Raw genomic sequence first — 24169 nt, 5'->3', positions numbered from 1 at the left:
AGACAGCCATGATAAGGAACCATTGGTAGAGAGGGCTACTTTGCTCAGATTTTGCCTGTGTACAGGGCAGGAGATATATTTCCCCATAACTTGGGTTGTGGTCTGGAGAGGGACATTTTTAGCATCTAGGGGTTCTCACCCATGCAAGGTAAGCAGTTCCAGGGTAGTCCGGACATCAGGAGAGGACTGATTTCAGTACTCTGATTGGAAAGTCCTCATTTGGGACCCAGAAATTTGAGGCTCAGAGTCTTTGGGTGGGAAAGCGCCTCCAAACCCTGATTACAGGGACTTTGGTCTCAAAAGGGTTAACCCACATGCAAAGGGGGCTTGAAAAGCAGCAGGAAGGAGTCTGCATGGGTCTATGAGGTAGAGTGGACTAGTTCACAGATGTGAGACTGTGTGGGCTGTCTGGCAACTGACTCGATTTGCTGAGCTCCTTCAGCTTGTCTTGTACCCCAAAAGAGATGGGAAAAGTATGAAGCAGGTATACTGGGGCGAGCAATTTTCTTTTTTCTTTTAACTATGGACCGTTTGTCTTTACATTTTCTTAAGAAGGAGTGCCACTGTGTTACAATGCAGCAGCTGGTGTGCTGTACGACTAGTGCAGTGTTGATGCATGGATCCTGGCACATTGCACGGTTTACTTTTTATATTATGAACTTTATTGAAATGTGTCATAGTTACAATTCATAGAGCTGGTATGTGGTGACCTGGAAAAAAGTAAAGCACTCAGTACTTTATTTATTTTTTTTCCAGAGCACACCGCCTGCATATCACCGCATTGCAGTGATGTGAAAAAGCCACACCAGAGACCATGCATTTTGCCTTGTTTTGTGGTGGGGGTGTGGTGAGACTGCATTGGAATAGCTGTCCAACACAGTCCCACTGCACCTATTGTGAATGGATCCTAACAAGTGGCTGGCTAGCAAACTCGAGCTCTGCATATTACAGCTGAATAAGCAAAGTGACAGTGCTTTAAAACACCTTTAAAGCTGCACTTTTTTTTTTAATGTAATTCAGTATCTGAATTCCAGCCTTATAAAATCCCCTAAATAGCAGCACCTTGGAAGGAAACGTGTAGCACTGGGAGCCAATCAGGTAAGCCGGAAAACACTCTGAAAGCAACACATTGACAGGATGAGACAGAGCAAGCAAAGAGATAAGCACATCGGACTACTTCTGCTCCTCCACTGGTCCAATCAACAGGCTCATGGCAGGCTGAGGTCAGCAGCGTATTCCCTAATTAGCCCAACTCTGGGCAATAACATTTTTTCCCAATGCAGTGGGGCTATGCCTGCAGGTTAACTGATTGTTTTGTCTATGGGAGAGGAAAAAACTGTATACTCACCCGATCCTCAGCTCCACCAGCAAACGGCGCTCCCCCATAATTCAACGGTGAACTGTTTCTGCCACCCTCACATCCAGGGCAGGTCTATGGGTGTGATGACGTCAGGAACAGTCCACCGCACAAGACCACAAGGGGGGGCAGGAGCAAAAGGGACCGGTCTTGTGTGGAGAAGGATCAGAGGATAAGTTAATTATATCTCTGTTCTTCAATCCCCTAGACAAAAACAAACAAACAGTTAGCCCAGAGTTGGGCTTTAAAAATAGAAGGTGCTGTCATCCTCCTGATTGTGCTGTATGGCAAGAATGTGTGAAACTCAGGACTGCATGGACCAAAAAGCAAACCCTTTGGCAGGTAAAGTAGCTCACTTTATGCATTTCATCTGTCTATTAAAGGAGTTCAGCTTTAAAGCATAAATTGGCACACAAAGATGACACAACTGGTTGGTAAATTGGCACACAAAGATGACACAACCTGTTGAGGATGTGGTACCTGTTTTCCTTGAGCGCTGATAATATGGCGTGATATTGGCTGCATGTCAATGCAGAAACACTTCTCTTAAAAATAAATGAAGAAAATGTGTCATCAATGCTAACAAATATAACTTGCACTGACTCAAGATTATTTCCTGGCAATATCTCTTGTAATAGTACACCTAGCTCAAATTATTTACACAAATTTCCTGTCACATTCCCCTCTCCTAACTAATTAAAATCATAAATGAAATGACAGACCCTAGATTGAAAATAAATTATGTTTTAGCTTCCCAACCTGCTGATGGCGAGGCAGTTCTTACATCTTGGGTGCCCTGTTTTCCTGCAGCCTAGTTTCTATTCCCATGTTCCTGGTCCTTGATGACATCAATTGTTACGAAAGGCGTTGGAAAGAGCATGCAACCCGACGTCATTATGCATGTGTGCCACGCAGTGTGGATTTTCTTTCTTGTTTCATGCTGGTTCATCTTTCTTTTTTGTGAGTATCATTCTGTGTAAATGAATTATGATGGGTTCTTAGTACTACACTATGTGGTCCTTTCTTTTAGTATGACTGCTTAATATGGATGACGTAGATATGATATGAGGAGTGGAGGAGGCTGTCCTGAAAAGGACTTTGTTGCCACAAATCTCTCACACTGATGGGGAAGATATTTCTGACCTCTATAACGAAGGGCTCTCATTGTCTGGTAAGAGGCTTTTTGGTTGATGTCAGTGGGATGAGTGTCACCTGCTTTACTACACACCACAATTTTGAATGATGGACTGTCACCATTATATTCACTTTATTTGAATGAATATAATTTAGGGTTATTAATTTTAAATTATATTTCATGTGTCACTTTAATTATTGGGTTTGCACAGCAGAACAGTAAAACACAGGCAGTCCCTGGATTATGAACAAGGTTCTACAGGTTTGTTCATAAATTGAATTTCTATGCAAGTTGAAACAGGTACATTATTTAAGTGTAACTCCAGCCAAAAAATAATTTTTACATTTTGGATAGCATAGGAAGGGGTTAACTGGCCATGCAGTGATGTGGAATTGCCAAAAGGTCCAACAGACAGTAGGTGGCTGCATGCTGTGAGCAGCAAGATGACTGCCTTTTAGTTTCAGGGACCATCGTGACATCACACTGCTTCCATTCTTAAGTATGGGTTGTATGCAAGTCGGATGTTAGTAAATTGGGGACTGCCTGAAATGGTCTGCCTTCAATCATTTACGATTGCACAATTTTGCACATTTAGGGGCTAGCACTACATTTGTTTGTGTTTAGTTTCTATTTTTGATGACATAATCTGATGACAAACCATACATCAAAAGCAAAAGCCATAAAAATCATTTGTATAAAATGGTTGCAGTAAAAAGTATGAATGGCCATACTCCCATCCCAACGGACACCAATTCCATGCATAAGGCTACTACTTAGATCAAGTGGATACATTAATTATTAGGATTGTTCCTCAAGCATAGAAAATAATTATACTGTAACTGCATTGATAGATCAACCCTGTTTCTACCCACTATAGATATAGAGTGGAGTCTGTAAATGTCTTGCTACCCTAACTAGGGATCACTACAGGAGGATCTTTGGCATTTCTCTCTTGGTGATCCAGAGGAAGATTCGGATTTCCAGCCTCTCCGGTTGTTATACAACAAAGCATGATTGACCACTCTTAACGGGGGTCATACCTCTCTGGTAAGCCTTTTATGTGAGTGGTTGGGGACACCTCAGCTATCCTTGGATTTTTCCTGGTTCATCGTGGCCTTTGGGGACTTTTTTCTTTATTTGAAATCTTATGATGGATGTTTTTTCCGCTAATTGTTTGAAATTTTTCACTAATTGTTTGTGACTTTGTTAAACGCTGCACTTTATATGTACATAGTTTCTATTTTGGCTAGTGAACAAAAAGCAACAAGGACACATGCACCTTTTCCTTTTTAGAGAACAAAGGCCAACCAGGACACATGCACTTTGCCCTGCCCAGAGAACAAAGGCCAACCAGGACACATGCATCTTGCCCTGCCTAGAGAACAAAGGCAGACCAGAACGCATGCACCTTGCCCTGCCTAGAGAACAAAGGCAGACCAGGACACATGCACCTTGCCCTGCCTAGAGAACAAAGGCGAACCAGGACACATGCACCTTGCCCTGCCTAGAGAACAAAGGCGGACCAGGACACATGCACCTTGCCCTGCCTAGAGAACAAAGGCGGACCAGGACACATGCACCTTTCCCCCCCTAGAGAACAAAGGCGGACCAGGGCACATGCACCTTTCCCCGCCTAGAGAACAAAGGTGGACCAGGACACATGCACCTTGTCCTGCCTAGAGAACAAAGGTGGACCAGGACACATGCACTTTGTCCTGCCTAGAGAGCAAAGGCAGAACACGCATGCACCTTGTCCTGCCTAGAGAACAAAGGCGGACCAGGAGACATACACTGCTACTTAAAGAACAAGGACGGCCCAAGTCGCATGAACCTTGTGCTACTTACAGAACAAAGACTGACTAGAATGTATGCACCTTTTCTTGCTTACAGAACAAAGATCAAACAATATTTATATACATTGTCCTGCTTAGAGAACCCAAACCACCCAGGATGCATGTGCCAAATCAGGCCCGGGCCCATCATTTTATTCTAAGGAAAGTTTGCCCATCACTGAACAGCAAAAATGTTACTTTGTCTGCATCCAAGCTCACTTTATTTACACTTTTGATCAGTGGGATGAGGGTGTGGGACAGAGAATAGCCGCTGATAATTTACTTTACCCTTTAACCTACATGGAATGTCTACGCTTCACCCTTCAATACACCAGGCTGGCTTACACCTCAGAAGGCACACATCAAAGCCTTCAAAGCCTGCATTGCATCACGGGTGAGAAGATCTTTTGTCCTATCAGATATAAAACACATCAACTATTCAAGCTTGTGCGGATATTCTCTAACCCTCTTAGAAATTCAGTGAATATGGGTTGTGTGGCTATTACAAAAATGGAAAGCACATTGCACAGTCATCTGCATTCTGCAATATTAAGATATTAACTATTTCCAAAAACATGTTATCCAAGTTAATTCTACAAGTTGTAACAAGGACTGGTAATCCCTTACAGGTTGTGGTACTTTTATTATACAAGATCCTTTCTGAATAGAACTCAGGGGTGTGGAAATTTTTTAAAAAACTACTTGTCCAGGGACTAAATCAGTGTCTCAATCTACTTGTCCCTCATGACAATCTACTTGTCCTGATAAAAAATAAATATATTTTAACCAAAACCATATTTAAAATCTGCTTTAAGTAATGTCTGAAGCTTTTAAAAACAAAAAAGGGGCTTTATGGCGACTTAAACATTTAATATTTTTAACATTGTGCTGTATACCTCCTCCTACCCGCCCTGCCTGTCTCCAGCACCTCACTTGGGGACTAGCAGGGAGGGGAGAGGCCTTGCAGTGTAATGAGCACTGATTGGGTGCTCGTTAGGAAAGGGGAGTGTCAGGCTCATCCTTTATCCCTTTTGCTGGCAGAGCTGTTTTTGTGTTTTTTGCGCACGGTTAAAAAATCATTTAAGGCCTGAAGATTACACAAAACCCCTAAACATTCTATATTTTCTGAAATCAGAGACCCTAGAGAATAAAATAGCGGTAGTTCCAATTTTTTATGTCACACGATATTATCACAAAATTTCAGTAAAAAATACACTTAAGTTAATTTTAGGGCACAAAAAGCAATAAATTACCCATTTTTTTGTAAAATATATAAGATGAGGTTGCATCGAGTAAATAGATATCCAACATGTCAAACCTTAAATTTGCATGCACTCGTGAAATGGCAACAAACTTTAGTACCCTATATTTTCTATAGGCAACGCTTTTAAAGCCCCTTATAGGTCATCAGTTTAGCATTACGGAGGAGGTCTGGTGCTAGAATTATTGCTCTCATTCTGGCGTGCGCTGCAATATGTAACGTGTATCGCAATCGTCGTTTTCATGCGTAGGCACCCCAGAGCTTTTACATTTCTACTTGCATACATATGTGGGGGTGGGGGGGCCCTTGAAAAATTTTGGGGGGGGTTATATGTTTGAGTGTAATTAATTTTTTTTTAAAATAAAGAATATATTTTTGTTACTTAACTTTTTTTTTTTTATTAACTATGCGATGATTTTTAGCGACCGGTTCTCTTTTTTGAGACATCCAGGGTTTAAAAGACCCTGCATGTCTCCCCTGTGCTCCACTGAATGAAACAGGAAGAAGGGTCAGCCGCACACCGGAGGATAGATGAATTTAGTGTTATTTATTGATCCAAAGGACACACAAAACACAAGGACATGAATACAGGACCTGTTAACGTGTTTCACATCATAAGCACAGGATTGCGTGAAACGCGCTAACAGGTCCTGTAATTATGTCCTCGTGTTTTGTGTGTCCTATGGATCAATAAATACACACTGTATTCATCTATCCTCCGATGTGTGGCTGACCCTTCGTCCTATTGCATCGTCCTGGGTCCTGGGATTAGTAACACTTTAAGGAGAATGGTAAAGCTGCTAGATAAAACCAAAAGTTGCTCCTGGGGATGCATTTTTGACAAAGCTGTATAATTTGACTGCACTGGTCTCAGGTCTGGTTACATTGCCTAACAGGAGTATTTGGATGACAAGACTGGCTAGAAACAAAATCTTTCAACAGGTAAGAAGGTTACTTATTTCAACTACTTATTTAGCTGTTTGGAGTTCTGCTTCTAAAGTACAGAAAGAGTCTCCGAGCCACACTAAAGTTAGAAATCTAAAACCAACTTTGCTTTGGTGTGAAATTTTTCTGTTTCAATATATGTTTTACTTTTACAATTCAAAGATAAAAAAAATGACAAGTGGTAATTTTTTTCAGTTACACAGGGGTATATAGGTGCATATTCCAGAAAAGATGGGTGTACAAGTAAAAGGTATAAGATGGATATGACCTAACAATATTTCGATCTACATTAAGTACTTTCAAATACGATTTATTCCTTTTAATGGAGGTAGTAACATCCATACTACTAGGAAATAAATCTATCCAAGGTAAGGATGTTTGACACCATTGTGTCCTGCGGAAAAATAAGCATCCTAAGTCATTATGCTATTTAAATTTACCGGCTCTTAGGCGCATAAATTGTAGAATCAGACATCTAGCTTAAAGTGAAATCAAGAAAAAGGAAAGAGGGGAATAGTAAAAAAGAAGCAGAATAAAAGCAGAGCAAAAGGTTAGGGCTGAGTCAGAGAGGGTCCCTATGCATAGACCAGTGTTTCTCAACCTTTTTTCGGTCAAGGCACCCTTTAAAATTATGGACAGCCCCAAGGCACCCTTTAAAATTATAGAGAGTTTTGAGGCACCGCATTCTAAAATGTGAAAAACTATTCTAATAGTTTCATATAATGCAGCAACATCCACACATGTAGGACACCCAACATTAGAGGTGATTTATTCTTTCAAAGCAAATACACTTCTGCACACTGGTACTGACTAGTATTCCAATGTTTCTCTTCTCCCTCAGTTTTTATCCATCACTGAGCTAATGTGACCCCAGCACTGTCAGAGAGAGGCAGGGGATGATCAAACTAGGATGCTGTGCAGGCGGCCGACAACCTCCTTATCAACTGATGATGTTATTGGCTGTCAGGACGCCGGCGTCTAGAAGGTCGTAATGGTGCACAATGAAAATCTGTGGCTTTGTGTAACTAAAAGGCAGGCTTGTTCCACCAGCTGGATTCTATACAAGTTTTGGGCAATTTGTGGACATTTTGCCAAGGCACCCCTGAAAAAAACCTTCAGGCACCCTGGTTGAGAAAGGCTGGCACAGATTAAGACCTCGAGTAGCCAGTTTTGAAAATTTACCATACTGGGTCATTCACATTTCCTCCTAAGCAATTATTTATCCAATGGTTCCAAATTTTTTAAAACATTTTTTAGTTTATCATGTAAAAATGGCCTGTGCAACAGTCAGGAATCCCAATTTCCATGCCTATGGCAAGGTTTGTCTAGAAGCTGTAAAGAAAGATACCAAAATTTTAATAGGTTGGAGGTGCATGTAAAAGGCTTGAGGTTGAGCGAGGCCTCGTATGGATTTTTTGGTATAGGTGGTTTCCCAAAACTGTATACAAGCAGTCCATGGCTTATGAACAAGATAGGTTCTGTAGGTTTGTTCTTAAGATGATTTTGTATGCAAGTTGGAACAGGTACATTTTTTAAGTGTAACTCCAGCCAAAAAATTTATTTTTACGTTTTGGATAGCATAGGGAAGGGTTAACTGGCCATGCAGTGATGTGGGATTGCTGACAGGTCCGTCGGACAGTAGGAGGCAGCATGTGGTGAGCAGCAAGATGGCCGCCCGGCAGTTTCTGGGACCAGCATGACATAACACTTCCTCCATTCTTAAGTACAAGTTGTATGCAAGTCGGATGTTTGTAACTCAGGAACTGCCTGTATACGAATTGGTACACTCTTGTCCAAAATCTTTTGATTCATGAACATTCCCACTATGTACGTCACAAAGTGCCAACCAAAGCAAAGCCCCAGACGGAACAATCTGAAGTAACTTTAGCAAATTTAGTGATTTTACAAGGAATCATATAAACACCAAAATAGAAGTTTATAGCTAGCCTCCAAGAAGGAAGAGTTCAGTGGGCCGTGAGTGGTGGGGTCCCATATTGGGTCCACTTTTACAGCTCTAGTGAAGACCCTGGATCTTTTTTCCCAATGTACAGTATAAGGTGGATGTTCACAAATGTCACTCCCAAGAAGATTTATATATTAAAGACAGTGTCCTTTTGCTAATGAGATACTGCGACAAATCTGTTTGAAAGCAGTGAGCGCCAAGCCTTGGTGTAAAATCTTTATAGGTTCATTATTTTTTTCTTTGGCTCAGAGATACGTGCGCAGGATTCAATATATTACCAAGCCCATAATCGGTCTCTTTTCCCAAACTGGAGACTACAATATTTATAGAGGTGTCCCACTTTGCTCTTTATACCCACCTGACTGCTGTCATTGGCTAACAAAGTCTATAGTGATTTCAGCAATAGTAATTATTAGCAAACAGGTGTGCAGACAAGTACAGGTCGCTATTAATAATGCTGATGATTTTTTTCTTTGTGATAACAGTTATGTACAAAATCTTTAATTATAAATGCCTGCAAAGCAACTTCTGCAAAATGAAAATACAAACAGTATGCTGATCATTTTTAACCCCAACCTTAAAGCTGAATTGTGACAAAAACAACCCTTGCAGTTGGAATCAACACACTTTTTTTTGCCTATGTTTGACATCCGGCTTAGGTGAATGGTATAATGGTAAAAAAAAAAAAAAAACGTAAAACAAGAGAACATGAAGGGATACAAAAATATGCTTTCTGCAGCATTACAAGGTAAAAATAAAGGGAAAAGGCCTAAAAAAGGAAACAAAAACACAGCCAGCTCATCTGTACAACATTTTACCATAGAGGCAATGGTGTAAAAAAAAAAAAAAAAAAAAAAAAGGCATACACATGAGATACACTGGTAAAAAAAAAAATGTAGACATGAGAACGTGAGGGGACAAAAAAATTGTTATCTACAGGATTACAATGTAAAAATACAGGAAAAAAAATCCTGGAAAAGGAAACAAAATGCAGCCAGCACATCTAAGGACTGGTGAACTGCAATATATTCCATTCTTGTTTTTAGGTTTGGATGCATGAGCAATTCAACAGATTATACTTTAGCAAAAGCCATAATCATTCATTATGCATTTATTCAGAGAATTAAAACACTGACCTTTTGCGAAAATCTCCTATATTTATTCTTATGAATTATTTCCAAAAAGCTAAAAAAACAAAAAAAAAATAAGGTTTAGCTTTATTTAGCGAAGTACAAGGATAAGCTCATGTAGAAAGATGCAGGAGCAATGCACTGCTCATGTCTAGACTGTGGTCTCAGTACAGCCCTCCTGGAGCAATTACAAGCACTAATATCGTCTAGACTGCCACTCTTTGCTCAAGTGTTTTCCTTTATTCACTGCTTGGCTGTCTGGCATCTGGTATATGATAAGAAGGTGCACTGTTGTTTCTCAAACTACAACTTGCGCTTGTATCTACGTCTGTGCCTTGGCCATAAGAAGACACTTCAGCAGCACATATTGGTCTGTAAAATAACTGAAATGAGGTTTCTCTACAGCACCAGTTCTTCTCCCAACTAGTTGACAGAGTAGACTGCAAACTTACCAGACTGTGGGAAATGGGGATGTGCTGAGACTACATAACAAAGCTCAAGGAAAGCTTGGCGAAAAACAAAGATGTCGGTCCCCAGCATCTTTTTCTACAAAGAGATAAAAACAAACAAAAAAACAGCTACAGCTGCAATACTCACCCTATCTCCTGGGCTTTCCACTGACTCCCACAAAAACCAATCCAGCACCTATCATATTAGAAATAAAAGGACTGCCATTTTTTTTCTAAAAATGCCAAAAGCCTCCATGTTTGGTGGTTGTATCTGAAAGTCCGGCGGTTTTGGATACGCACATACAACTTTATCTATTCTCTCACCCAGATGAATCTCAGGAAAATCCCTCAGCAGGCCCTACTGGGTAACCCAGTGGAGGGGGCGCCGAGACCTGTGCGACGGTTGATAACATTGATTTTTACGGCAGCTAGAATTTCCATTGCGTGGCCTTGGAAGCCTCCTGTGATCCCGGTCTACCTTTTGAAGGCCAAACTGACATGGATTGTGATGAATGAACGCCTGTGGGCGATCTTGCAAGATAAGATGGCCCTTTCTGAAAGGGTTTGGGACCCGTGGATTAGATATCTGTCGAGCTCTCCTTGACTGGGGACTATCTACCTACCTAAGAGGTGAGGAGGGTGTGCCTCCACCCCCCCTTCTTTTTTTTTTGGTTGAGCTCATTTGTGACATACCACTCTGTGGTGGGCCGTTATGCACGGTTAGGCTGTTATCGCTGTGCCTTTACCTATGCATGTTACACTGGAATGTGCCTATAGGTTTCATTGTTGGAAAAGCTATAAGTTTTTTTTCCTCCCTTCCTCCATTGTATCTCAGGGAGGTGTTTGTATTTTATTGAAAGTGAATAAAAACGTATTGAAGGAGAAAAATGCCAATAGCATGGCTGTTCTTATATATTGGGTCACAGATATGGAACCAGCAGATCACTTACCAGAGAAAAGTAAGGTTCTTAACCTGGCTAGGCTGTCAGGCAGGGGTGTCTAGATTACTGAAGTAGCTGAACAGAAATACAAATATCAGCTCAGACAAGGCATGTTCTGTATAATAATTCAATTGTGCATTTAGTGGTTTGTCTGGAGTTCCAACTTTAAAACAGAACTCCAATATACAACTTCCCTCCACCTGTCATGTGTCCCAGAAGACTACGGGGAGAGGAGGGGGTACGACTTCCGCTTCCGATCACAGCGGAAGTGGGAGCGGGAACCTGTCAAATTCAGGTACCCCCTCGCTCCCCAAAGGTGCCAATCCTTAATGGGAGGCGGGGCACAAAGGCTTAAAGCAGAACTTCCCCTTTTGGGTGGAGCTCTGCTTTAATGCCTGTCAAATGCCTCCAAAAGTTAGATCATTGTACACTGCTTTTCAAAGGGGTGGCAAAGTCTGCCGCATGTGTAAACTAAGCCTTGGTGTCTGAATGGCATGAAGTGAAGACATGGTGACAAAGCCTATACTGTCGCTGGTCCCCATGGCAGGCAGCTGTGTGTATATACAATACATACGGTATGTTTCACATCTCAGTCTACCATATCTAGAAAAAGAAATGGCTTTTGGTTTATTGCTGGACTCAATTAGTGAAAGCTAATAGGAAATACTTGAACACAACTGCTGTACTCCCTCCTGAGCACCTGATAAGAAGACATTAAACACTATGATTAAACAAAGGCACATTTCATTTCATTGGTTTACAAAGATTAATACTTCCTAAAAGCTCACTTATAAATATTCACAGGCAGCACACATCTACAGATTTCAGGACGAAATCATCTGCTAAGCAAATGATTAATGCAGAGCTGGATGGCTCGGAGGAGCACAGTGCCAAACACACATCAAACTCTTTCCAATAAACAGAAAAGGTCTTATGTATACAATATTATGTCCATCTCATTTCCTGAAAAAGTTTGTGTGTCTCAAAGGCTTGCAATCTACAGAACTAGTCAATAGATTATATCATATATAAATAGATTTTAATGCAGACCTGAACAATTCACAGCAGCCAGGTATGGTATAAGCATAGTTACATGGGCCATGTATGGTAGATAGTGTGCGTAATTACATTACGAGTCCAACTTGGACTAAAGTGACTACCAATAAAATATCCATATCTGGAATTCTTCTTTAAAGTATAAATTCACCTTTCAAAAAAATTTTATATATATATATATATATATATATATATATATATATATATATATATATATATATACATACACACATACATACATATACATACATACAGTGGGGCAAAAAAGTATTTAGTCAGCCACCAATTGTGCAAGTTCTCCCACTTAAACAATGAGAGAGGCCTGTAAATGGCATCATAGGTAGACCTCAGCTACGAGAGACAAAATGAGAAAAATCATCCAGACAATCACATTGGCTGATTTGGAAAGAATTTATTTGCAAATTATGGTGGAAAATAAGTATTTGGTCACCTACAAACAAGCAAGATTTCTGGCTCTCACAGACCTGTACCTTCTTCTTTAAGAGGCTCCTCGGTCCTGCACTCATTACCTGTATCAATAGCACCTGTTTGAGGTTGTGGATAGGTGTCTTTTATACTGATAACAAGTTCAAACAGTCACACTCCAAACTCCACTATGGTGAAGACCAAAGAGCTGTCGAAGGACACCAGAAACAAAATTGTAGACCTGCACCAGGCTGGGAAGACTGAATCTGCAATAGGAAAGCAGCTTGGTGTGAATAAATCAACTGTGGGAGCAATAATTAGAAAATGGAAGACATACAAGACCACTGATAATCTCCCTCGATCTGGGGCTCCAAGCAAGATCTCACTCCGTGGGGTCAAAATGATCACAAGAACGGTGAGCAAAAATCCCAGGACCACACGGGGGACCTAGTGAATGACCTGCAGAGAGCTGGGACCAACGTAACAAAGGCTACCATCAGTAACACACTACTCCGCCAGGGACTCAGATCCTGCAGTGCCAGACGTGTCCCCCTGCTTAAGCCAGTACATGTCCGGGCCCGTCTGAAGTTTGCTAGAGAGCATTTGGATGATCCAGAAGAGGATTGGGAGAATGTCATATGGTCAGATGAAACCAAAATAGAACTGTTTGGTAGAAACACAATTCGTCGTGTTTGGAGGAGAGAGAATGCTGAGTTGCATCCAAAGAATACCATATCTACTGTGAAGCATGGGGGTGGCAACATCATGCTTTGGGGCTGTTTCTTCGCAAAGGGACCAGGAAGACTGATCCATGTACAGGACAGAATAATCGGGGCCATGTATCGTGAGATTGTGAGTGCAAACCTCCTTTCATCAGCAAGGGCATTGAAGATGAAACATGTCTGGGTCTTCCAGCATGACAATGATCCCAAACATACCGCCCGGGCAACGAAGGAGTGGCTTCGTAAGAAGCATTTCAAGGTACTGGAGTGGCCTAGCCAGTCTCCAGATCTCAACCCCATAGAAAACCTTTGGAGGGAGTTGAAAGTCCGTGTTGCCCAGCGACAGCCCCAAAACATCACTGCTCTAGAGGAGATCTCCACGGAGGAATGGGCCAACATACCAGCAACAGTGTGTGCCAACCTTGTGAAGACTTACAGGAAACGTTTGACCTCTGTCATTGCCAACAAAGGATATATAACAAAGTATTGAGATGAACTTTTCATATTGACCAAATACTTATTTTCCACCATAATTTGCAAATAAATTCTTTCCAAATCAGCCAATGTGATTGTCTGGATTTTTTTTCTCATTTTGTCTCTCATAGTTGAGGTCTACCTATGATGCCAATTACAGGCCTCTCTCATCTTTTTAAGTGGGAGAACTTGCACAATTGGTGGCTGACTAAATACTTTTTTGCCCCACTGTAGAGGTCGGTCATTTCTTAACATGTTACATGTGACACCCCGATTCTGGGTGTAGCATGCAGTGGTATGAAAGGTGAAGTGGTTGTAAACCCTTACATATACCTAGTGACGTGACTGGCATTACGTGATACACAAATGACACAAATCCTCCTACATATTTTGCATCTGTTGATCTGCAGCCCTCTCTCCTCTACATCCATGCAAATGAATTCATCCATAATTTACACAGTCTGTCTGAGCTTTCAAAAAGCAGGGGGTGGTGAACTGAAGTTAAAGTGGTTCTAAAGGCTCAAGGTTTCTTACCTTCATGCATTCTGTGCATGAAGGTAAAAAGTATTCTCTGTGCAGCATCCCCTGCAGCCCCCCCCCCCCATACTTGCCTAAGCCCCCTCTCGATCCAGCGTTCTGCACTGGAGTTTCAGCTATCCTGTGGCTCCCTCTCCTCTTTGGCTGAGACAGAAACGGGAGCCATCGGCTCCCACTGCTCTCAATCACAGCCAGTGAGAAGAAGGGGGGGGGGAGCCGCAGGTCCATGTGTGAATGGACACACCCAACAGGAGGGAGGGGCCAGGAGCACCAGCAAGGGACCCGAGAAGAGGAGGATCCAGGATACTCTGTGCAAAACCACTGCACACAGCATGTAAGTATAGACATATAAAGCAGTAAGCCTTTAGAATCACTCTACAGAGCTCACTGAGATCTGATTGGAGAGAGGGGACATTCTCCCACCCCCCAATTCACCCTGCACACAAGAATAGAGCTGAGGCTGTCAATCACAGGCTGTGTGCTGGAGCTCCCTCCCGTCACCATTTTTCTCTTGGTGTCAGAAAAAACTTGTCAGAGGTGATTTATGCAGATAGAGGAACGAGGCAGCAGACAGAAATGAGAATTAGTGCTATGGACTGACAAGTACACACTGTAAAGGGATATGCTTTGTTCATATTTCATGTCTGAGGTTTACAATCACTTTAAATCAACATTTGTCAAGCAAGGTGGTGGTTGCAGGGCCACTTACAGCTCCAACCTCTGCAGATTCAGCAGGAAACTAACCAAAATGTTAGCCATCTAAGGCCAGCCTAACCCTTACACTGCATGAAATCCAAGAAAACACAGACTCCAGCACACAACAGTTGTTGTGATGGAAATGATCCATTTGACAATACGGCAATGAACATCCAATAACAGAGATTTTCCACTGAACAGAGGCTCATTTTTCAGGACCACACGCTCACTTCAATGGGACTGTAATGCATAGTTCATACACCTAAAGTGTATTATTGCAGAAAAGAAAAAAAACATGCATTTTACAAAAAGATAAAACACTACTGTATGTGGGCCCTAAAAGTTTCTTCCATAAAATAAAACCAATACAAATAAAAGAGTTAGGCTACTTTAGTAAATCAGCCCCATTGTGTGCAATGTCTAGTCTTACAAACACCACACAAAAGCAGTAAGGCGACTTGGGCATAGTGGAATTCCCTGGCAAACAGCTAAAGACATATTTGAAATTCATTACATATATTATGTAAAGTGATACTAAACAAACACTGTGTCTGATTTACATAGTCTCTTCTCTTTCTGTATGTGAATAATGCACTGTAGTTATTTAATTAAAACAAAACAACAACACTTTTTCCTAATTGATATACAGCTGTCACAAGTCTCATTCCAATCCCAGCCTGTCTGCAGGGAAAAACACGCAGGAGGAGCTTCTTGTCCTCCGCTGTTGGAATACAGAGTAAAAAATTATTAATATCAATAAATTGTCATACAAATATATACTTGAAATCCAATCTTTATTATTTTTGGCAATGACATAGTGTGGGTGGATTTCTGCCAGTCACAGGCCATGTCACACCTCTCCAGCCTGTGCCTTAGAATAAGAGGGAGGTGAAGCCTCAATCAATCTACATTTAATATCCCGCCCCCATTGTGTTTCGCTGGTTAGTGGGCATGGAGGAGGTGAGAGGGAGGGAGCTATCAATTACCATTGTGTATACGCCCACATGTGTCACATGAGCTGCTCAGACAAGATAGGGAGGAAATGCTCAGCATAGAAACTCACTGTAAACTGAGCATGTGCAGAGTTGCCAACGCTGCTCTGCAAAATCCCCAACTGCATTAGGGGGCATGGACAGATGGGGAGATAGAGAGCAGCAGGATCAACCAGGTTTTTTGCAGAATACAGAAAACAACACTCATAGTGACTGAGTGAGTATGAACAGCATGTAAGACAGCATATGTTAATAATTATTTATGATGTGGGTTTAGTGACACTTTAATCTTCCAAGGGATTTTGTCAAAGCCCAAGTTTAGGAATGACAATTTTTCCATCATTACATTGGTATGGCTTGGACCAATGTACTGTAAGTATATGTGCCATAAGTGTGCCATCCCCGTGGAAGCAGGAAACCACTATAGTAGGCAGCACTACTACAGGGATCTCCACTAGCTTTCAGATCCCATGCGAAACAGCTGAACTGTTGTATTATGAACAAATAAGGCCGCTTGCGTGGCCCCGGCATCATTCAGGGGACACTTCACATTTTCTCAAAGAATGCAAAGTGTTCTCTGATTGGACGAAGTGGAGAAGCAAACAGTGACACTCTCTCCACCTTGATCAATCAAAAAACACTTTGTATTCATTGAGATCAAGTAAAAGGTATCCTCTGAAGGGCACCCGTGCTCAATGAGCAACCATATGTGTTACAATGCAGCAGGGCATCCGCTCAGCATGGGACCTAGAAGCCAGCGCCAATCACAAGTATCTTCGATTTCCAGCAGTAGCAAATTTTGCAGCCCCCACAAGGATCTCACAGGTATGGCACAACCTGGACCAAAGCAACTTTGCCAAAATTGCCATACCTAAAGCTCAGCTTTAAAGTAAAACTAAAGGCAAAACTTGTGGAGTGGAGAGCGAATAGAACACCTGCCAGTATTTATTGAGGTCTGTGACCCTATGAGAGACAATGTGAAAAAAAAAAAAATCCCAAATTTTGGGTTGCTCCCAGAACAGTAATAAAGTGGATATCTTGTAATGGGGATGCTAGTTCTGGTGACAGCCAGCGATTCCCTCACTTCGGAGAGATTTCATCTCACTATGGGACAGGAAGTGAAGGAAAATCTCCCCAATTGGACAAAGATGGCAAAAAAACTGTCAGGAGTTATAGCTCTCCCCTACTCACTTCAAATGAAAAAGAAAGTTTTGCTTTTAGTTCTACTTGAATCCACACACGATTCATATACTTACCCCACACAGCACAGCCTGGAAGAACATACTTTTTATTCCTAGTTTTATTTTAATACTTCCAGAATGATCCCTAATCAGTCAGAGGATTGTTTGGTAAATATTCATCTAATGAGGTGGAAGCTGCATTGCTCATCCAGAAAAAAAAATGTGTGACTGTGCAGTGAGGCAGAAATCATAGGAGTGGCTGAACAGAGTTCTTTTACACACATACATGAATTTATCAGTTTTAAAGAGGAGCTAAACCCTCCCATCCTTTATAGCCCAGGAAGCTGACATCTTGGCCACTGTATGATCTGCAGATGGAATGGTGCTGCACATGTGATGAGTTATGACACCAGCCATTTGATGGCTTGACAGTTCAGTCAGAGCACAAGCAACTGTGACAGTTATCATTCATGGTATGACTTGAATGTAACTGTTCTGGGAAACCATTAAATTAATTATTTAGTTCCACTTTATGTTTCTATCATAGGCCACAATTTTGTGAAGGAGTTTTCATGCCAGGCAGTGCTCCCTAAAACAAAAAGCAGACTCTAAAGCTGGCCATACAAGTGTAGAACTTCGTTTGAGAAATTTAATTTCAAGAATATTCAAAAAGAAAAAAAAAAAAAAAAAACACGGAAGGATTCCCTCATCTGCACATGCGAGGTAGATGAAGGAATCCTTCCCATTGTGTCAATGTATTCTGACAGTGGGCTCTCTGCTGTCAGAATACAATGATCAGTGGCTGATTCAAAAGTTGACTTCTGTGGAGCTGGAATGGCCATGGATTGATCAAAATGCACCCAATCCCTGCTAAACCAGTCGAATTTTGATCCACGTATGTGCAGCTTTAGGATAGGTTCACACTGGCCTGCACAGTAAAATGCAGTTTTACCTTGCAAGCCAGTACAGTGTCAGCTCCAGCAGGGAGATGTGTTATGTACATTTCAGCTCATCGCAGTGCTTCTTTTTTTCAACTTTATTTGAAGTGTCATACAATACCACTCCATTCATGTCACTGCACACCAGCGTGGTGTTTTGTGCTGCTATGTAGTGACGCACTGCCGTACAGTGCAGGGCAGAAAACTGCAGACATGCTGCATTGTGGTGTAAGCAGGGGACACAATGTTTTCTATGTGCCTTCGCAGTGACTTGTGTTTGTCCAGTGCAGAAAAACACAAGTCACTGCATAGCGTGTGAACAAGCCCTAAAATTGTTGTCATACTATTAGTTATGGAATTTTAGACTTTGACGTTCTCTTTTACATCTTTTCAGTAAAAAACAAGTCTGCTGGTGAATCTTTCCCGTCAATCTGGACACAACAGGGTTAAGAAAGTACATATGTCAGAAGTAACACAGGAAACAAAGGGCCACAAGCAGAAGACTCTGAGAAGATATTAGAAGGAAGATAATAAGAAAGAAAGCATTACTGAATACCACAAGTGCTTGTATAAAAAAGTACACTGGAATGATTGGCATTACACCCAGAAGAAGAAATACCTGAGTTGTCCCCAACGCTGAGCTGCAGAGATAACCACCACCAACTGAGAAAATGCAATAGACATAAAATGATCATCACTGGGTCACCCTACTATGTACAACTCACAAAAATGGGCAACTAGTCAACTAGACTGCATTCAACCATTCATCCTTTTTACCAGGTGCCATTTTCCTTTTAAGCCTCATGCACAATGGGTGTTTGCCCAGCTCTCCTGAATTGGTAGGAGAAAAATAGCATCAAAAACGCACATAAAGTCGCGTTTTTGTAAACGTGTTAGGCACATCAAGCACTTGGGCGTGAATTCATTTATTTGGCCAGAATAATTTATTCTGGCCATTAAAATGAATGAAGGGCTCATGTACACTGCAGCTGATAAACTCACGTTTAGAAGATGTTCAGCATTTTTTTCAGCAGCCCCTGAACTCACCCTAATGTATTCCTATGTGTCCATGTACACATCTTCGTTTACAGTCGTTTACAGGCATTTGAGTTTACAGTTGTTTTTTTGAACGCAGAAAACTTGCATTCAGCAGATGATTTTATCAGCGTTTCAAATGTAAAATGCTTGTAAACGCTTTTAAACACGGCAAATCACGTTTATGAGCGTTTGAAAATTTTATTTAACTCTTCCAGTTCCCGATGCTGTCCAGAGCCTTTTTCATTATGAAAAATGCATGCAAAGCGTTTTCATGGTACTCAGATGGACAAAACACTGAACACAGGATGTGCCTACCAAGCTGGTCACACATTGTAATGACCAATTCATACCTTAGACCTCCCACCCTTGGAAACAAAAGATATGTTAATGACCATTCACACCTCAAATTCCTCATGAAGACCCCCTGCCAGGTGACCTTAATGACTCACTCCACCAGACACCTTTCCCACCCTTGGAAACAAAAGAAATGTTAAGGAGCAACTCACACCTAATTATCTCAACACATACTGCTCTCTCTGCTTCTACTCTCTGTATTTCTCTGAAACAGTCTGAAACAGTTAATAATTTACCACTTTTCATTGCATTCTGGGCATTTAGGAGGTTCTACTGTGCTTATCTTTAAAAAAACGCTTCTAAACATAAACGCACATAAACACACATAAAAGCGTTATGCAAACGTGGCTGAACAGACGTTTTTAACCTACTTTTTCCAGCAGTCAGTTTCCATTGTTCAGAAGTGTCCCGTGTACATGGGGCCTAACGCTCAAGCGCTAAATGTGCCTAATGTTACTGTACATTGAGACGGGTCAAGCATTTTTTCTGCCAAAATGCTGCTGCTCCTGAATGTGCTGGCAGTGGGTTTTTTCTGGCTTTAAATGCCTGTAAATGCCTATGTGTACATGGCGCATACGCTAACTTTGAGGGGCAATATAGGAAAGAAAAATAAAAAGTTAAATGCTCCCATAAGTGGCATTTGTAACACCCAGTGTGCATGAGGCTTTATTGTACTGAAATCCTATCCACACCAGAGCACTGCATTACTGCCCATGTGCGTTGTGCTGCTGAAAGCATGCACTATTTCTGGTCCACTGTGGTGCGTTAAGCAGCGTGCTCAAATAAGTGGCCTTAAATGCACCGCAACGGCTGGTGTGAATGCGCCCTACGCAGTCCCTTCACATAAAATTAATTTTAGTTTTTGGCAGATGCTAGAAATTTAAGAGATATTTTGTCTGTATGAAAACAAAAACGAAGAAACTTCTGCAGGAATATAATGTGGGTACCTAGAGGCTGCCTATACGCACTATAACAGCTTCAGAGCAGTGAATGCCAGCCCATTTTTTCTAAAGACTCATTAAATCAGTTTTGGTAATTTGGTACTTCTTCCCCAAAGGTTGTCTTCACAGGAAAGAGAAAGTAAAATCCCTGCTTGACAATAACTAGTCTTAAAACGTCCCCTCCCCCCTCCTGCTACCTATGTTGACTAACTTGTGTAGAAAAATAAAAATGTGTTTACTTGCCCATTTTCAGGCCGCTCCAGTCTAGTAAAATGATCTGGCTCCCCTGTGTCGGTCAGCAGCAGCTGCAGGGGAGTGGATGGAGCACCAACAACTGCTGGGACAAGGGAGTCTATGGGTGATGTTACCGCTTCAAGAATTACTCACTTTAAGATCAGGCCTATTCTGATACTGTTTACATGTAAAAAATCTGTATTTTTTGCTAGAAAATTATGTAGAACCCCCAAACATTATACATTTTTAAGCAGAGCACCTAGAGAATAAAATTGTGGGTTTTGTATTTGTTTATGTCACACGGTGTTTACGCAGTGGAAAAAAAACACTGCAATTCATTTTAATGTCCACAAACACAATATAATAGCCAATATATTGGTAAAAGAGAACAGATGGTGTTGTGCCGAGTAAATAAAAACTTAACATGTCATGGTTTAAAATTGCGCACGCTTGTGGAATGGCACCAAACTATAGTATTTAAAAATCTCCCTAGGCAACGCTTTAAAGCCTTTACAGGTTACCAGTGGAGAGTTACATAGGAGGTCTGGTGCTAGAATTTTTCCTATTGCTCAGACGTTCGTGGCAATACCTCACGTGCATTGCGATCGCCATTTATGTATGCGTGCAGGACCAATGCATGCATTCACCTTTGCACACAAGCACAATGGAATGGGTACACTTTAAGGAAAAAAAAAAATGATAGTATTACTTTTTTTAAAAAAAAATAATTAATTTTTACACTGCATCTTTATTTTTTTTAATCACTTTTTTAATCACTTTTATTGATATCACAAGGAATGTAAACATCCCTTGTGATAACAATAGGCAGTGGCAGGTCCTCTTTATGGAAAGATATGGGGTCTACAAGACCCCAGATCTATCCTCTACCCTCAAAAGCAAGAGATTTAAAAAAAAATAAACAAAAAACAAAACAAAACAAAAAAAACACATCGATATCACCTTTTTCCTAACCAGAAGCGACGCAATGCTTGCCCCTTAAAGGACTCCTAGACCATAGAGATTATCAGAGACAATATGGTCCCTGGTCAGCTCTTTGGTAAGCATTATTTTATTATTTTATGAGCTATGACTTAAAATTCAAAGTGTTACTAAAGGCATAAATGTTTTTTTAATTAAAATAATATGTTATACTCACCTGCTCTGTGTAATGGTGTTGCACAGAGCACCCCCCAACCTCCTCTTCTAATGGTCCCCCCACTGGCAATCTTGGCTCCTCTTCTCCGTGTGCCCCCATATCAAGCTGAGCTTCATAGACACACACAGTGAGGCTTAGGATGGCCATACATTATACAATTTTCCTTTAGATTTACCAAAACCTATAACATGAAGTTGACCCTAAACAACACTTTCAAAGATATCCAGTTAAGCAGGCCCTTGCACTACATAGTTGAAGGTAAATCTAAAGAAAATTGCAAGAAAATGTTATAATGTATTGTCAGCATTAAATACCCCCCCCCCCCTCCCCAATTATCCCTCACAGTATTTGATTGACAACAGCAGGAGCCAATGGCTCCTCCTGCTGCCCAAGTTCCTGCGTGAAGAGGAGGAGAGAATAAATCCAGCCATGCACAGCACTGGATCAATTGAGTACTCGGGTAAATATTTAGGGAGGTGGGGGAAGCAGCTATCTGCAAAATGTTTACGGCAATGCATTAAAAGGTAAAAAAAAGTTTTGGTGTTAGAAACACCTTAAACCTCAGAGATTACTGCACAGGTGATGCCTCTTAAAAATGCCACTATCTTCTGGCTGGTGAGTACCGAGTTGCAGTGAGGCATCTATAGAGGAGAGCAGGAAAATAATTCCACCACTGAGAGATATTTATTCTCAGGTGAACTGAACATTTCTTGAAGGTAAAATAAAACAAACAAGCAAGGCTCCATTCGCACAGGCATTTTGCCAAGCTGTGAAACCCAATAGGAATCTACCGATTCCAGAGGCTGGGATTTGCCTGCGAATATACAGCTACATGTCGAGTTTGCCCTTAGAGTGCATCTATACTAAAAACTTTTAGTTTTAGGGTTTTGTTCACACCAGTCCATTTGCAGACTTGCCCAATGCACAGACAAGACACGTCCTGTTCTTTCAGTTCATAACACACTGCTGAAAAAAAAGTAAGCCATGCTGCATTTTTGCGCAGCACATATCAACAAGCTAGACCCCATTCATGCGGGTGCAGGTGCATGTTCTCAAACTTACGCTGTCTACGTTCAGGGTCATGTATCCGCACCCATATGGATGTTATTTTGGGAGCAGCGACCACGTCTGTGCACCCACTGCATCCGAATTGACATCAATGGGACTGCCTGCACAAGGAAGTATGAACACCTCTGCACGTCCGGCCCTTGCATGGGTACGCATTAATATGCCCTGTGTCAATGAGGCCATAAATAACCTGTCAAGTTTAATTAAAAGGAAAAAATAAAAAGAACAAACACTGCAAAGTGTTGTGCACTTTGGTCAAAGGAAATAATAAAATTTGAAATTGTACGTTATCTATCCATAGCAACCAATTTATGAAAATCTAGAGCAGCTCAAAAGTTCAACGTTCTATTAGTATCTACAATACACGGTTATTATTGGAAGTGAAAATCTAAAGCAAGCCAGGCCTAGCAAAAAGGGAAAGACTGGAAATACCATGAGGACGGAGTATTTACTACTGAATAAATGGCCTGGGTACAGCGAGCTGCCCGTCTGTGTGTGATGTCACCTATGGCGCTTAGCCATTCTGAAACATGAAGCTATCCTTTAACAGATTCATCTTAGTAAACTTGCCAAAACAAGGTGCAGTTCCATCCAACTCATTTATTATAAATCATTAGATACTTCCGATATGCGGCAACATCCCCTTTCGTACTGACTGACAACCGCTTTACCAGACACCTTCATAAAGAAAAAACAGAGAAAAAGCAAATTCACAATATGTATAGCTTAAAAAAAAAAAAAAAAAAAAAGGGGAGGGAATGAACACTTGCAGCCATTTTTGAAAATAGAGAAGACACTAAACAGAGAAAAAAAAAAAAATCTAAAAGCAGCTTTTCATCTGACATCCATAAGTGTCTGACATTAAACAGAGAACGTGGATGACATGCACTGTGACAATAGTGTGACAGTGCAGCATGCAGGTCCCCGTGCGTCAGTGTGCGCAGCTCTGTAATGTGTGTAACTGACAGGTAGAGGAGGCCCCCAGCAGGTACTGTCACAAGTAGAATGTCACAAGTGTCATCAGTGAATTAGCAATAGAAGTCTGGGTCCATAAATAAGAATACCACTATAGTTTAGTTGCGTGTAGCGGAGTAACTAGTAGGCGTTTTTCCAAGTACCTTGCATAGTTAGTACAGCAATCTCCCCACTGAGCTATTCATTGACTGTAAGCGTTGATCGGATGCTGATCAGCTGCTGCTTTCCAGCATGCCTGTTTGACAGGAGCTAGATGTTACGTTAGCTTCTGTCAGACAGGTTGCTGTACACACTGGACAAATGTCTGTCGGTTTCCATTGAACCGGCAAATACTCCACCCGTGTGTACCAGGCTTAAACCCACAACAG

At 41.3% G+C, this 24169-nt stretch overlaps 1 protein-coding gene across 3 annotated transcripts in view; it reads right to left on the bottom strand.

The window, feature by feature from the left end:
* Positions 1-24169, bottom strand: part of FRYL (FRY like transcription coactivator) — a 467937-nt gene that overhangs the window by 413985 nt on the left and 29783 nt on the right. The window contains exon 2 of one of the 3 annotated variants that reach the window (XM_089690113.1): positions 9630-9678. The exons of the other annotated variants lie outside the window; for them this stretch is intronic. The gene's annotated coding sequence lies outside the window, so the exon portion shown is untranslated. The remainder of the gene's footprint in view (positions 1-9629; positions 9679-24169) is intronic. 3 annotated transcript variants of the gene reach the window in all.

This window comes from Staurois parvus, unplaced genomic scaffold (assembly GCF_062004578.1).
Source record: "Staurois parvus isolate SC_StPar_1 unplaced genomic scaffold, SC_StPar_1.0 ptg000517l, whole genome shotgun sequence".
Taxonomy (NCBI): domain Eukaryota; kingdom Metazoa; phylum Chordata; class Amphibia; order Anura; family Ranidae; genus Staurois; species Staurois parvus.
The sequence above is the reverse complement of the archived record's forward strand: the minus strand, read 5'-3'. Positions and strand labels throughout refer to the sequence as shown.